Source organism: Puma concolor, chromosome C1 (assembly GCF_028749965.1).
Source record: "Puma concolor isolate L17-30 chromosome C1, mPumCon1.1.hap2, whole genome shotgun sequence".
NCBI classification, from domain to species: Eukaryota; Metazoa; Chordata; class Mammalia; order Carnivora; family Felidae; genus Puma; species Puma concolor.
Window position 1 is genome coordinate 166190159 of NC_141674.1, and position 16383 is coordinate 166206541.

The following is a 16383-nucleotide window of genomic DNA, read 5'->3' on the forward strand; positions in this document are numbered from 1 at the left end:
ACTCTGTTTTGTTCTGTGAGGTCAGAGAACGCTTTTGGAGGAAGTAGCATTCAAGTTGAGATCTGAAAGTGCCAAAGAAGTTACAGAGAAAGGAGGAAGGGAAAGAAAAGAGGCAACAGGTCTGCAAAGGTGGTAATAATTGGTCACCCTTAAGAAATTGAAAGAATTGGTATAACAGGAAAGCATAAAGGTGGGGTCCACAGGGGATGACAGAGACACCTAGGCCCCTTCTCAAAGCCCATCCACTCAGTCCTTGGGCAGATGATTACCAGGGACTAGTTCTGTGCCCAGCCCTGCTCTACATGTTCAATATCCATCAGTGAGCAAAACAGGCAAAGAATCCTGCCCCCAAGGAGCTTATATTCTAGTGGGAGAAAAGCAGGCTATAGAGAAGAGATACAACAAGTAAATTTTACCATATAGGAAAACATATCAGTGAGATGAAGGGAAAAAAGAAGTCACACTAGTGCAAGAGGACAGAGAATGTGGGAACTCCTTGAAGAAGAAAAGGGTTTCCGTGTAAGGTAAACCCAGTAGTTGCTCAAGTCACCTTGAGAGGGTCTCCCTACTTTGGTGCCACATGGACCCAGATGGTAGCACCTGAGCAAGTAGGTCCCACATATGGACGGGTAGATGGGGTTAGTCTGCAAAGATGGAAGGCCAAATGTTTCATCCATTATACCTTATATCAGTTTTTTTAAGTCTTGAATTGACTTTCTTTTATGCTTGGCAATAGGTCTCCTGATGGCCAGTGGAACCCTCTCTCTGTTGAACCAAACTATTAACCTAATAGTTAATTAGTTTACATAACTAGTTTACACAAATAGTGAATTAGTTTACAATATTATCTTCTTTGAGTTGTTTGATGTTACCTTTCAGATATAAAGACCTCTGCTTCTGTTTTGTTAGTTTATGTTTCTCTGACTAGCACTCATCAGACACTTTATTTCTTACCTGACATATCCTGCAATTTCAGGTAACTGCCACCTGGTGGACAAGGGTTTCTGGACTTACTGTTAAACCACAAAACAAATGAGCATCTCAGCGCATTTGAGCTGAACAAATGGAGAGTCTAAAGAGCATGCTTTCCCTCCTGGTTTTGATTTTTCTAAAAACATTGAACTCTTTATTTAAAAAGCCACTAAACAAAGCATGATACCTGTGTGGATACCTGGAACATGAGGTTTCTACTCAACCTGGTCTTGGTTCTCCTCTGGACGTGTGCAGAAATAATAGGTCTTTCAGTTTTGGGTCTAAATCTTCCTGGTATATATTCACAATGATACTTTCAACTCAGGGCAAACCAACAGTCCTGTCAGGCAGGACTCTGCCAACCATGCTTGTCCTGCAGGACGTGACCAAAGAACAGATACCTCATTCCTTCTGGATCCCCTTCTCCTTAGCTATTCCCGGCCTCTCTATCTTTATCAGAAGCAGAAAAGTCCCATAGCGTATCTAGATATTGCGAAATCTCCTGATTGTATTTTTCCAAGTAGCAATTTCCCTGCCTTCTGGCTTCTGATTCTGAATTTTTCTCTACTTGAGAAATGTTCCAGTTTCCCATTCCCCTTTCTGATCAATAGCTGGCCTCTACCTACAATCGATTCCTTCTTCAACTAGCTCTAAATCATAGTATCAGAGAGAAACTGCTTTCTGTTCAAAGGTTTAGTGTTACAAAAATAGTCACAACAATACTAAAACAAAACATGTAACTTGCTTTTTATTTATGTAAGAAATTTGAATTTTTTTCTGTAGGTCCATGCTCCTCAGTTTTTAAATATCCCATACTTCTGTATGAAAACATTGGAACATATTTACACCAGTCTTGGGATTCCAGGTAATGAGTCTAATTTCTCCAAAAGCAACAGACTTCCTCTACACCCTACTCCCAGACAAAATTTCCTAGTCTGAGTTTAATACTAAAGGCATATTAATTTCTAGAAAAGTGCAACCTTCTATGTTTAAACCAGTAATTAGGACAGTGTTTATACAGAAGGTCTGACGTGCAATTGTCTTCTGGACATTCTGGATCCTTACAACCCAAAATGCGGCCCTTGACCATTCTCATTATCTAGTTGCTTGTCAGAAATGCAGAAATGGAGACTGTGCCACAGACCTACTAAATAGGAATCTGCATTTTTTAATATGAAATTTATTGTCAAATTGGTTTCCATACGACACCCAGTGCTCATCCCAAAAGGTGCTCTCCTCAATACCCATCACCCACCCTCCCCTCCCTCCCACCCCCCATCAACCCTCAGTTTGTTCTCAGTTTTTAAGAGTCTCTTATGGTTTAGCTCCCTCCCTCTCTAACTTTTTTTTTTCTCCTTCCCTCCCCCTTGGTCTTCTGTTAAGTTTCTCAGGATCCACATAAGAGTGAAAACATATGGTATCTGTCTTTCTCTGTATGACTTATTTCGCTTAGCATAACACTCTCCAGTTCCATCCACGTTGCTACAAAAGGCCATATTTCATTCTTTCTCATTACCACATAGTATTCCATTGTGTATATAAACCACAACTTCTTTATCCATTCATCAGTTGATGGACATCAAGATGGCATGGTATTGGCACAAAAACAGACACACAGACCAATGGAATAGAATAGAGACTCCAGAATTGGGCCCACAAAAGTATGGCCAACAAATCTTTGACAAAGCAGGAAAGAATATCCAATGGAAAAAAGACAGTCTCTTTAACAAATGGTGCTGGGAGAACTGGACAGCAACATGCAGAAGAATGAAACTAGACCACTTTCTTAACACTGTTCACCAAAATAAACTCAAAATGGATAAAGGACCTGAATGTGAGACAGGAAACCATCAAAACCCTAGAGGAGAAAGTAGGAAAAAACCTCTCTGACCTCAGCCACAGCAATTTCTTCCTTGACACATCTCCAAAGGCCAGGGAATTAAAAGCAAAAATGAACTACTGGGACTTCATCAAGATAAAAAGCTTCTGCACTACAAAGGAAACAATCAACAAAACTAAAAGGCAACTGACAGAATGGGAAAAGATATTTGCAAATGACATATCAGACAAAGGGCTAGTATCCAAAATCTATAAAGAGCTCACCAAACTTCACACCTGAAAAACAAATAATCCAGTGAAGAAATGGGCAGAAAACATGAATAGACACTTCTCTAGACACTTCTCTAAAGAAGACATCCAGATGGCCAACAGGCACATGAAAAGATGCTCAACGTCAGTCCTCATCAGGGAAATACAAATCAAAACCACACTCAGATATCACCTCACGCCAGTCAGTGTGGCTAAAATGAACAAATCAGGAGACTACAGATGCTGGAGACGATGTGGAGAAATGGGAACCCTCTTGCACTGTTAGTGGGAATGCAAACTGGTGCAGCCGCTCTGGAAAACAGTGTGGAGGTTCCTCAAAAAATTAAAAATAGATCTACCCTATGACCCAGCAATAGCACTGCTAGGAATTTACCCAAGGGATACAGGAGTGCTGATCCCAATGTTTATAGCAGCACTTTCAACAATAGCCAAATTATGGAAGGAATCTGCATTTTAATGAGATTCCCAGGTGATTCACAAGCAGTAAAATTTGAGAAGAAACGTAAATGGGATGATGTTTGGATGCCAGGATGTTCTTCCCAGACAAAAGAGTAATATGGAAGACAAAGTTGGAAAAGTCACATCTGGCTGTTACTTTGGACATTTCTCTTCTTTACCACCTAATACCACCACCGTTGAAGTCTTTCAGTGGATTCAGGCTTCTGACAGTCAGCACATCCAGGCTCTTGACAGTCAGCACATCCAGGCTCCTGGAAGACGCTGCGGTTCTCCTGCAGTGGAAGGTGCCTCTGCTTCCTCTCCTGCGGCTTTGACTACCCATGAAGCCCGTTCCTAAGTCTTCCATTGTCAGTCCTCTCTCCCTCCTTCTGAACCACCCCTTTGTCTAGCGTGGAGGATGTCTGGACTTAGGATAAGTTGGAATAAAAAGAAATAAGACTCTTTCATCCTCTTAACACCCCCTAGACCCCGGAGATTGGTGCTGCCCAATAGAGCTTTCTGTGATAATGGATATGCTTTTGTCTGCACTGTTCATTCTGATAGGCACCAGCCACATGTAACTATCAAGCAATTGAAATGTAACTAATGTAGGGCACCTGGGTGGCTCAGTTGATTGAATGTCCGACACTCGATTTTGGTTCAGGTCATGATCGCAGGTTCATGGGATCAAGCCCCGTGTCAGACTCCACACTGAGCATGCAGCCTTCTTGAGATTCTCTGTCTCTCCGCCTGCCAGCCCCCCCCCCCACTCACGCACACATGTGCGCCCTCTCTCTCTCCCTCTCTCAAAAAAAAAAAAAAGTAACTAATGTGACTGAGAAACTGATTTTTTTCATTCCCTATTTAAAATTTAAATCTTAATTAAAAATAAACAATTTTTAAATTTATTTCCCCAGTCACAATACCCACACTTCCAGTGCTGAATAGCCACCATGTGGCTACTGGCTACATTATTGGACAACACAAATCTAGATCATCCTCTTGGGGTTCCTTGGCTCCCCACTTTGCAGTTGCTGCTTGGGTGGTCCTTGCATCCTCGTTTGATGTCCAACCACAACAGCTCTAGCAACTTACAGGTGTGTGTGCATGTGTGCAGCAGGCCAGAAATCTTTGTATCAGAATATGACTGCTGTTTTTATAATTACCACGTATGATAAAACCTTGGATTGCAAGTAACTTGCTCTGCGTGTGTTCCACAAGATGAACAAGCATTTCTAATAAATAAATTCTAACTTGATAAATGAGTGATGTCTTGCAATACGAGGAGTACGTGATGCTGAATATCACACAATCACAACTGAGCCAATGGTTCTTCTCTTTCCTCCCCTTCTCACTGCAGGATTGTGGGTGATCATCTCCCATGCTCAGATACTCCCTCTCAGGCCTCAGGGTTTGGCAGAAATCAGTGATTTTTCAGAATGTTGGAAGGTGCCCACAACTGGCACTAGTGTATTTTTGTCTCTTCAAAGCACCTATGGACAGTCCTTTGCTTTTCCATACAAGAGTAAGCTTAGGAATGTTCTGCTTCCTTCTAGGTCAGGCTGCCTGCAGATATAGACCCTTTCCTCTGCTGCCTTATTGCCAGTTACATTAAGTACAGTATGTGACAAGAGTTTATTAATACTGTACTGTAGTCAACATCCATGTGAGCATGTGCAATGGCCCCCATGCAGAAAAATATTCCATTGAGCCAATAGACAGCAGCAATTCCACTAGTCTCTCTCACACCAGCTGCGAAGGTTTTCAAAGGTAAGTGCAGGTTAACGTGTTTGTTTTTCCTTATACTTTGTATTTTCTTCATTATTTTGTATTGTATTACTGTATTGTAATCATTCTTATGTGAATATATTTGGGTTATGGAACGAATCATCTGAGTTTCCATTATTTCTTGTGGAGAAGTTTGCTTTGATATACAAGTGCTTTGGATTACAAGCATGTTTCTGGAATGAATTATGCTCACAAACCATGGTTTTACTGTATTTCCTTACCTAGCATAAAACTTCCCTAGAAACTAAAGCTCAAATGAGGTTTTTCTATTTTTTAAAGTGCTCTAAAAAGGACCCCCAAAAATGACCACCTTGTAACAACCTCAATATAGTTGTAAACTGCTTCAAGAAATTTCTTCTTTCAGAGACTCCAGAGGTATAGAAAGGGAGCAGCCCCATTAGCAAGCTTTACCACCAAACATCTGAATGTGTTAAAAGGAGAAATCAAATGTTCTGATTGGCTAATAAGAAGTCTGAGCAGGGACTAATGGACCATAATTCTCTCTCCAGAATTTATGAGGATTCATCATCATTTAATTAACAATATAAATATTAAAAAAACATTTTACAATAAAATTTTATAATTGTAATAAGACATCCTAGCACATGAATTATGGGGTACTAATTCCCACCCAGTTTTGTTGAAACTGGACATAAATGAATACATTAAAATGCATACTATGTCATGTCTTAGCATATAAAAAATAAAGTGGCAAAAAAGGGCTCAAAATTCAAAATTCTATCCCCTAAGAAAATAAGTGAAGAAATTCAATGAAAATGTAATTTATTGAGTTTGAGTTTTTATTCATTTTTCCACTAGTAATTACATTACCCACACAAGAGACAGTTATTGAAGAGGTTCAAAAAAATTAAACTGTCTTTTTTTTACTCTAGATTTGTAAGCTTTCACTGCTCTGCAGAGAGGCCATGTTTTTTCCTCCTAAATCACCCCATAATTTAAGAATGCAATAATAATAAAATATTAGCAGTCAGCAGAACACAAGGATCAGAATTTTCTGAACAGCAGCCCCAAATCATATCCAGTATCATAATCATTTGCTTACAATTATAATAATTAACATTCATGGATGTTTACAATGTACCCGGCACTGTGCAATGTGCTTTGCATATATTATCTCAGTGAATATTTACAATAACGCATGAGGTTATCATTTTCCTGTTAACCCATTTTACAAGTGAGAAAATTGAGGCTTGGGGGTGTTGAGTGAGTTGCCCCCGAAGCTAATAACTGGTAGAGACAAGATTTGAACCCAGGCAGTCTAATACTAAAACCTAGCTCTCCAGCCACACCATACCTATAGGGCAGCCAGTGAATTAACTCCACTGACACCTTAAGGAAGATGAAAACAGACACATAAGAACTAAACCATTGTCATCAGAGTTTAGGCAGCAGCTTGGTGAACTTGAAGCAACAAGGCAATGCTGGGAGACCAGCAAATCCCTGGGAGTTGAAGAGAGATCCCTTCAGGGGATACGCCCGTGGAGACCATAGATCAGAAAAGCGCTTCTGGGAACCCACTGAATAAAATAAATGTGGCAACAGGGTTTCACGACTGCAAGTATTTAGATATTCAAAGGTTCGGCATTAATTTTAAGGATCTGGTTACAGTAGGGAACATTCAGAGATTTGGTGGAGGGTATAGTAGCTCCTGGGAAAAGATGCGTCCTGACAGTGAGACACTCTAGTGCAAGCACAATGTTCAGGATCAGGGAGGAGAAGGGAGTAGCCTGAGCCTGAGTCCTCAAGGATGTCAGCGGGACCCTGGGGCCAGGGCGGGGTGTGCGGCACAGGAGTGGGCAGAGTGGACGGGCCTTCAGCACTGACCGCAGCGCCTGCTGCACAGATGTTGGGTCTGGGCATCATCTGCAAACAGGGGTGTTCCTGGAGAACGCCCAACCAGGACGGAGAAACACAGAGGGTCTCCTGATGACTGGGTTTGCAGAACATGTCAGGCACATCTTGGGAGGCCCAAAACTGGAGGGGAGCTGGGCAGAGTCACGTTCTGTGACTACCCTGATGTCTTGATTTTCCTTTCCAGACTGACGTGTGACTCCTGTTTCTGGCCCAGGAGGAGAAGCACATAGTGTCACCTGTCAGTGGTCTCGAGTTTGACTGAGAGGGCAATACCAGTCCCAAAACAAAATTAAACAAGGGCTCCAACGTCTGCCACATGCTGAAATTCAAATGTGAGTGATGGGGGCTTAGGAGGAGAACCCCGACACAAGGCACTTCTTAAGACACAGATCCTTGTCCAGTTACATTCATTTGACTATTAGCCACTCTGTTAGGATTGCTCTCTGGAGAAGCCAAAATCTGAACCATTCTATGGACTTCTGTAGATAAAGTTCAAACCACTGAATTCTAATCCTACCATAACCTTATCATTTAATTCAGAGACTGCCCAAAGAAAATCTAAGCCTTATGGTTCACTTGACCCCTACTTGTGCCCTAGTTTATTGGTTTTGTTATCTTCATGCCCTACACCCCAATATCCACCTAGGTGCAAATCAATAAATTGCCAGGTGAATAAACAGGGTCCAGACAGAGAGCATTGTCCTCCATGGTGCTACATGCCACTGTATCCTTATGTTGAGGCAAATGCTAGGGTCCACGATGACGACCAAAAAAAATTCAGAGCCAAGTGAAAATCCTGCATAAAACTTACTGAGCATTCTTTTTAATTTTTTTAATGTTTATTCATTTTTGAGAGACAGAGCATGAGCAGGAGAGGGGTAGAGAGAGGGAGACACAGAACCCGAAGCAGGCTCCAGGCTCTGAGCTGTCAGCACAGAGCCTGATGCGGGGCTCAAACTCATGGACCGTGAGATCATGACCTGAGCCGAAGTCAGAAGTTTAACCGACTGAGCCACCCAGGCACCCAGAACTTACTGAACATTCTAAAACTCAGCACAAATACAGCTCCCCCACCCCCTTCTCCCTGTCACCTGACCTAACCTCTACACACCCCACCCCCTTTCTGAGAATTACAATCCAACCTCATCTCGTTCATGAGTAAATCATGTTCAGATTTTCTTTCCTGTAACTATAACCAAGCAAGAATGAGGTCTGTCATTAGAACCATGCTGGCTAGTGTTTTACACTAGCTGGGGAAAGTACATATTTGACTATCTCTTTCTACTATGCAATCCTGCTTCCCAGAACTGATTCCTGGGCTTGGGGTGAGGGATGGCAGGAGAGTGGTGGGATTAAGTCAGGTTATCAGGTGATTTAGAGAGGAAATCAGTAATCATCAATCCTTACACTTAGCGGGACAAGTATCATGAAACAGAGCTACAGGCAGAATTTCAGACCTTCAGATATTTGGACCATATAAAGCAAAGAAACAATAGACAAACATAAAGAAGATGTTGAAATGTTAATTAGGGATATAAAAGTAGTGAGTGGGTTTACTGGGCCTTAAGAAAACCTGGTAGACCAGCATAACATTTTCATGTACCAATAGATAGGCTTTCAGAAAACTTTTGCCTTTCAACTTTTTCTTCTTGCAACTAGACCAGATGGTAAGCATTGCCTTGGGGAATCAGAGAATAAAAGAAACAGAAGTGTTAAAGTCGTGGCCCAGATTTAAAGCAGAAAAGATTTGAAGAATACACAATCAATAAGAAGGCCAGTTTTTTCAAACCCTGAAGAAAGAAAAGAGCTAGAAAAGGAGAGAGAATGGGGATCAAGCCAGATAATCAGACTTCAGTCGGCGTCCCTAAGAAGGGGTCCAAATCCCTGCCACATCATCCCTAGGCTGATTCCAGGGCTGGGAGATGAAGCAACAGAGTGTCCCCAATTAATCTGGGAAGACAAAGGCAGAGAAGACCAACACTTCCTACTGTATGGGCCCAGGAGAGCCGGAAGGTCTAGAGTTCTCCACACCCCAGTGTGAGGTTAGAGCCACTGGGTAGAAGTACCTGCTTGGAGTGTCCAGGAGAAAAGACTTAAGACAGTCTCACCAGGTAATAAAATGCAGACAAGAGACAGCCAACCAGCGAGGGCTGTCTAGCTGGACAGGAAGGACACAGTAGTGGATCCAGTGGATCTCGCGGTCCGTGAGTTCGAGCCCCGCGTCGGGCTCTGGGCTGATGGCTCAGAGCCTGGAGCCTGTTTCCGATTCTGTGTCTCCCTCTCTCTCTGCCCCTCCCCCGTTCATGCTCTGTCTCTCTCTATCCCAAAAATAAATAAACGTTGAAAAAAAAAAATTTAATTAAGTATTGATACACATAGTATCTCAAGCTCAGTGCTCTTGTGTATTTGAAATACATCAATGTGTAAATAAATAAATAAATAAATAAATAAATAAAAGAAGTAGTGTTTCTGAGTACTTAATAAGATATAAGTGAAAAGGAAATTAAGGAAGATACATGGTCAAATAGAAATTTCTCCCTCAAATAATGAAGGGAGACTTGTTAGAGATGATCCTGAGGTTAGGATTTGATAGATCATCAATAACACCCAAATACCACGTTTACCAATACATTTTAAAATTCCCCTTGGGGGAAAACGTTTTTACAAGAATTGTCAACAGGCTGTAAAACATGCAGTGATTTCAACCTCTCTACCTTAACAAACAGTGAAATATCAAGAGACTGAGATGACAAACCATCTACAAACTTGAGAACAACTTTGTTAGATATGATGAATCTGAATTGAAACACAGGGTTCCCTCTGTACACTCTGGTATCTATTGTAATACTAATTATCAAGGTTTTTGCAAGTGTGCATACACTTTTTTGTTCTGTAAGCATCAAGTGATTCAGTTCCTGGGAGGAGGAGTTCCCCCTACTTGATCAGAAGCCCAATGAACTGATAGGGCTCAGTTGGCCAGCAGCTCCCCATCAGCTAGCTAGTCGTAGTGAAATGTTTCGCCTACATAAGATAATTCGTCTTTCAAGCCCACATTACTGACAGGTAAAAATAGTCCACTGTTAAACTAAAGCTGCATTGTAAATAGACAACTTGCCAACTTGGACACAATTAATTATATGGTTAATTTCTATAAGTACTCAAGCTCCAGTGTTTGTTTCAGCAGTGTTCTTCTGTAAAAACAAGGAGAGCTGGGAGGCATTTTGCTTTGCTCTATATTCACACATGGCTAACAGATACATGAAAAGATGCTCAACATCACACATCATCAGGGAAATAAGAATCAAGACGACAATGAGGAATCACCTCACATCTGTCACAGTGACTAAAATCAAAAAGGCAAGAAATAGCAAGTGTTGGCCAGGATGAGGAGAAAAGGGAACCCTCATGCACTATTAGTTGGAACATACATTGGTGCAACCACTGTGGAAAACAGTATGAGGGTTCTTAAAAAATTTAAAAAACAAATACCATATGATTCAGTAATTCCACTTCTGAGTATTTACCTGAAGATAACAAAGGCATTAATTTCGAAAGGTATATGCACCCCTATGTTCACTACAGCATTATTTACAATAGGCAAGATATGCAAGCAAACTGTCCACCGGAAGACTAATGGATAATGATGTGAGATAGATGGATAGATTAGATATAGATGTAGATACAGATATAGGTGATATAGATATACAGATATAGTTATAGTTATAGATATATAGATAGATATATAACGGAATCCTACTCAGCAATAAATAAAGAATGAAGTTTTGCCTTTTGTAGCAACACAGATAGACCTAGAAGGTATTATGCTAAGTTAAATAAGTCAGAGGAAAAAAATACCATATAATTTCACTTATATGTGGAATCTAAAAAACAATGACAACAAATAAATGAACAAACAAAAGAAACAAAACAGACTCGTAGAGACAGAACAAAGTGGTGAGTAGGGATGTGGGCAAAATAGGTGAAGGGGATTAAGAGGTATAATCTTCCAATTATAAAATAAATAAAATAAGTCACAGGGATGTAAAGTACAGCATAGGGAATATAGTCAATAATATGGTAATAACTTTGTGGGGCACCTGGGGGGCTCAGTTGTTTGGGCTTTGATTTCAGGTCATGATCTCGCGGTTTGTGGGATCAAGCCCCGAGTCGGGCTCTGTGCTGACAGCTCATGGAGCCTACTCGGGATTTTCTCTCTCTTTCTCCTCTCTCTTTCTCTCTCTCAAAATAAAAAACAAACTTTTAACTAAATATTGTAATAACTTTGAATGCTAACAGATGGTAAGTAGGCTTATCTGGCAATCATTTAGTAATATATATTAATGTCAAATCACTAGGTTGTACCCCGGAGCTAATATACTATTGTATGGCAAAATACCCCCATTAAAAAACATAGTAACAGGGCACCTAGGTGGCTCAGTTAGTTAAGTGTTCAACTCTTCATTTTGGCTCAGGTCATGATCTCACAGCTTATGAGTCTGAGTCCTACATTGGTCTCTGTGCATCAAAATAAATAAATAAACTTTAAAACAACAACAGAAGTGTCAGACTTGTTCCAGCTCCCCTGGCTCCTATCAAATTAGAGTAAATGTTTTAATGTTCTTTCATTGGAATTTTTCATGCATGAATTTAATTGGGTTTGAGGTTTCTTGGTCTACTCTTATACATGACTGCATTTTTTTATTTTTTAAAAAAAAATTTTTTTTTCAACGTTTATTTATTTTTGGGACAGAGAGAGACAGAGCATGAACGGGGGAGGGGCAGAGAGAGAGGGAGGCACAGAATCGGAAACAGGCTCCAGGCTCTGAGCCATCAGCCCAGAGCCCGACGCGGGGCTCGAACTCCTGGACCGTGAGATCGTGACCTGGCTGAAGTCGGACGCTTAACCGACTGTGCCACCCAGGCGCCCCGACTGCATTTTTTTAATACAGAAAAAGGATAGAACTAAAACTAAAAAAGAAAGAGGGAGAGAGGAGAGGAAGGGAGAGAAAGAAGGAAGGAAGGAAGCAAAGAACATAACTGGCTCAGTGCTAATGCTTTATAGTGTCCCTAAATCCCTGATCTCATTTTATCAATCTTTCCAAAATGACAGTGATGTTTATAAAGTACATACAACATGAAGAAGTCCTGGGCTCTCCTGTTCCAACAGATTTAATCACTTTACTATGACACTAACAAAACAAAAATTGTGTGCAATATTGCAAAAGCTTTGATAATCAGAATTACAATAGATAATAGCATATACCAAGAATAAGTTTATGCTCTATCCCCCTGAAAATCAAAATTGAAGTAGTAATTTAGAGGTCAAGTCTTGTCAGTTGGTCTCAGTGGGGATTATGGGTGAAGCCCAGATTGTCATGCCCTTTGTTCTCTGCTTTCTCCACCTGTAAAACCTGTCACATTCTTCCCCACCATCTACAAGAAATTCATCATCATTGATAAACTTTGATATTATGACTAAGGCTTATCTGGTCCAAATTATTCCAAATTTTAAATCAACCCAGTCTTATCTCAAGGTCCATAATTCCAAAGTTTACTTTATAAAACCCAAAATTTTCGAGCAATATAAACCAGAAGTATATGTTACTCATGTCATTCTCTGGGAGGTAACCTAAATTATACACATTAAATATAGATGCATTGATTCATCCTTTGGGGAAAATAAACATCTCCCTTTAGTGGACAGTAATATCCAATGTGGCTGTATTCCTATAAGTTCTCTGAAATATGACCAAACATCTCCCAACTCAGAAAAGTTATCCATAACTGATAGCTTCTTTGGGGATGGGCTAAAAGACTTTTTTTCTGGTTTCTCTTTTTCAAAAATTCTCCCTATGTACCTATAATAATAATTATCATTACTACTACTACTGAAGTATTATTGATTACCTACAGCGTACTAGGTAGTGTTTTGGTGCTTGGAATACATAAGCAAATAAAACAAAGATTGCTACCTTCATGAGGCTTACATTCTAGTAGAAGAGATGGACTTTAACGATGAAAAATAAGTAAAGAACTGGGGGAGTTGTTTTATAAAACTCAATCTAGATCTATTTCTTCAACCCTCCCAATGATTATGAGTCAATGAATTCCTTGTATTAAATCCTTTCCTGCTAAAAGTTCCTGGAGTAAATTTTGTTCTCAGCAACTGAACTTCAACCAGTACTATTAGCCAGTCCACTTTATCTCCACCTCAATCTCACTTAAAACTATAATAAAAGTGTATATCAGTCAGCATCCTTAGTTGCAAATAACTGCCTTGTTTAAGAAAAAAAAAAATCATTGGAGGATACTGGGAAGCTCCTAGAATTGCTTGGGGGCCAAGAGATCCAGATTTGGAAAACAGACAGGAACAAAGGGAGGCCAGGTAGCAGAAACACAGTCGGAGGTCAGCCTCCAGACACGATCTCTCCCACTGCTGACCCAAGGCGCAAAAGATACCCACAGCTAGGCAGGGAATTCTCCAGGCCACTGGGTCTTTAAAGCCATAGTTCCTCCGTGGATTCATCTGATGGCCAGCCCTGGGTGCCTGCCCCCTACTGACAACATATTTAATACTTTTCAGCCTCTCTAAATGGGAGAAGCTGTGCCAAGTGTCATAAATTAATGCACACCTAGAAAGAGGGTTCCAAAGCTGGACAACTCCTCCAAAATGACAAACATCTATAACAAAGGACTTTCTCTAGGCATTCTCCTTAAATGTGCATCTTTTTTTTTTTTAACAAGGTAATATCTGCATCTACCATAAACCCTTCACATACCAATGGTGAGACACAGCTAAGCCAACTTGCTACAACATGAGAAGCCTCTGAGCTTCTATTCTTGGCAAATCAGCCCTCCCTCCACTCTCATCAGTAGGCTGAGCAAGGTTCACCTCCCCTGTGCCTCCAAGCAGGCTGTTCTTGCTTTCATCATATTGTTCACCTTCTTTTGTAAATACATGCTCTGTTCACTTGTCTGTCAACACTTCTGGACTAAAAGCACCTTGATAAGGAAACAGTTTGTATCTCTAGCACAAATCACATTACTTGGCACATATAGGAAATAAGTAAATATTTGTTCAACAAACGAAGAGAGTAAACTGCAGTGTCAAGACTCCAAAAGATGGAGACTAAAAACAACAGGTGTTTCTGTATTATTTCTTAACCTCAGAACATCAGTCAGAATAAATTAACTATTTTTTGCAAGAGAGGATCCTGCAAACCAAGAGGCACCCATGACCTTTGGAAAAGAGTCTTTAAAACACCAAAGCTTTAGAAGGTTAGGCTTGAGAGGTGGCTGTAATTGAGGTCCTCCCCACCCAGGCACCATGCTCCTTAGCTCTCTGCCCAGTTTGGGTTCCTGAGTCCCAATCCCAACATACCCAATCCTCACTCCCACCATCACACAAACCACTGCTTATCATCATCCTCTTTCCTACTTTCCTCTGCAAGTCAATGAGCTACACCTAAGGACCAAAAAATGTCAAACATCCTTATGTTGTAAATCAATTGCTTTTTAACAATTTTTCTCACTCAGGTCTAGGGTTTTTTTAATTGAAATTTCCCATGAAATATATAGTCTCCCAAACACTGTTCTGGCTAGCCAGAGTGGAGGAGATCATTGCTACCTTGGCATCAGTTGGCTTTTACTGAATAATACATTACCTAAAATTTGATTGGCTCCACACAAAAGTCCTATTATTGCTCACAAGTCTTTAGTTGCTGGGTGTTGCTGCTGATCTGGGTCAGGATTAGATTGGCTGCTCTTGGCTGGGCTTGCTCATGCATCTCTGATCAGTTGGCTGGTCAGCTAGAAGCTAGATGGTCTAGAATTGCCTCACTCACCCATCCAAAAGACGATCTACAGTTGTCTAGAGTGATGAGGGCTCCTGAGTCGTATATCTCTCATCATTAATCAGGCTAGCCAAGCATCTTCACATGGTGACAGTAGTGGTGGCCCTTGTGCAACAATAGAGGACAAGCCTCAATGTGCAAGCACTTTTCACATCTCTGTCTCATATTTGCTTGTATACCACTGGCCAAGGCAAGTCACATGATCAATCTCAGAGTCAGTATAAGAAGGGACTGCCCAGGGACATGGGTACAAGGAAGCCATGAACAAATTGGAAGCCATTACTACAATAATGTACCACACATCTTTGACTCAAGGTGACTTCATTCTTCAACCTCTTTAAAATATTTAGATGTTTAATTTAGAGGTTGGAACATGTCTCATCCTTTCAAATTTCTTTTGTGTATACTTCAAATGGTCAGCTGTGCATTAGAACAAGACACAAACATTTCACATAGCACCCAGGCAAGCGAGCTTTTGAGAGAGACTGCTCATGTGCATGTTCATTCACATGAGCCTGAATCCATAAAAACACAGATTTTGTGAGTTCCATTTCCAGCTGTATCCCCAGAACCTAATTTCCAGCTGTATCCCCAGTAGAGAGTAGGAGATAAGTCATTCAGCAATTTATTTTTCTTGAGCTCCTACCATGTGTGCTGTACTGGGGCTGGAGATACAGAGGTGAGAGATCTAGTCCGCTTCTAGTCAAGAAATGATGCAAGTCCAAACTAAGAGGCAAAGGGGGTCGAGGAAATGTGTCAGAACTGAGAAATGAAGGAGGGAAAATCCACCGGTCTTGGTGACTGGTGATTTTGCATATATGCAAAAAGGGAATGTGAGGGAGGAATCAAAGGTGATGGCCAGGTGACTGGATTGTAGTGTAGAGGGGAGACCATGTTTCCCCATATTGCAAGGCCAATTGTAAATAACAGTACTTGGATTCAAAGTAGCTGGCTGCTCTTTTGTTTCCATACCAATTGTAACTAGAGAAAACCTACCCAATAAGCATGCATGACTCTCCTTAGCCCTACACATTCTCAAGAATCCTTTAAACTCATAAGTCTTCAATATTATTGCAATTACCTTTCCAGTGTCTACTCTATACCATCTCAAACATGTAATCAAACCTAAACTTAGTAAAATTATTTTTCTATAGAGTAATATATTTTTATTGTCCTTGTCCACTGCTAGAAGCCAACAATCTCTTTTTTATTGCTATTATCTTACAATCATAAAAGCTCTGCGATTGGGTTATGATTGCTTCAAATGAAGAAACTTACTCCAGGTAATTTCTCACGACAGAAGTCCATGAGGAAGGTTAAGTCTGAAATCAAGCATATCAGATAATGC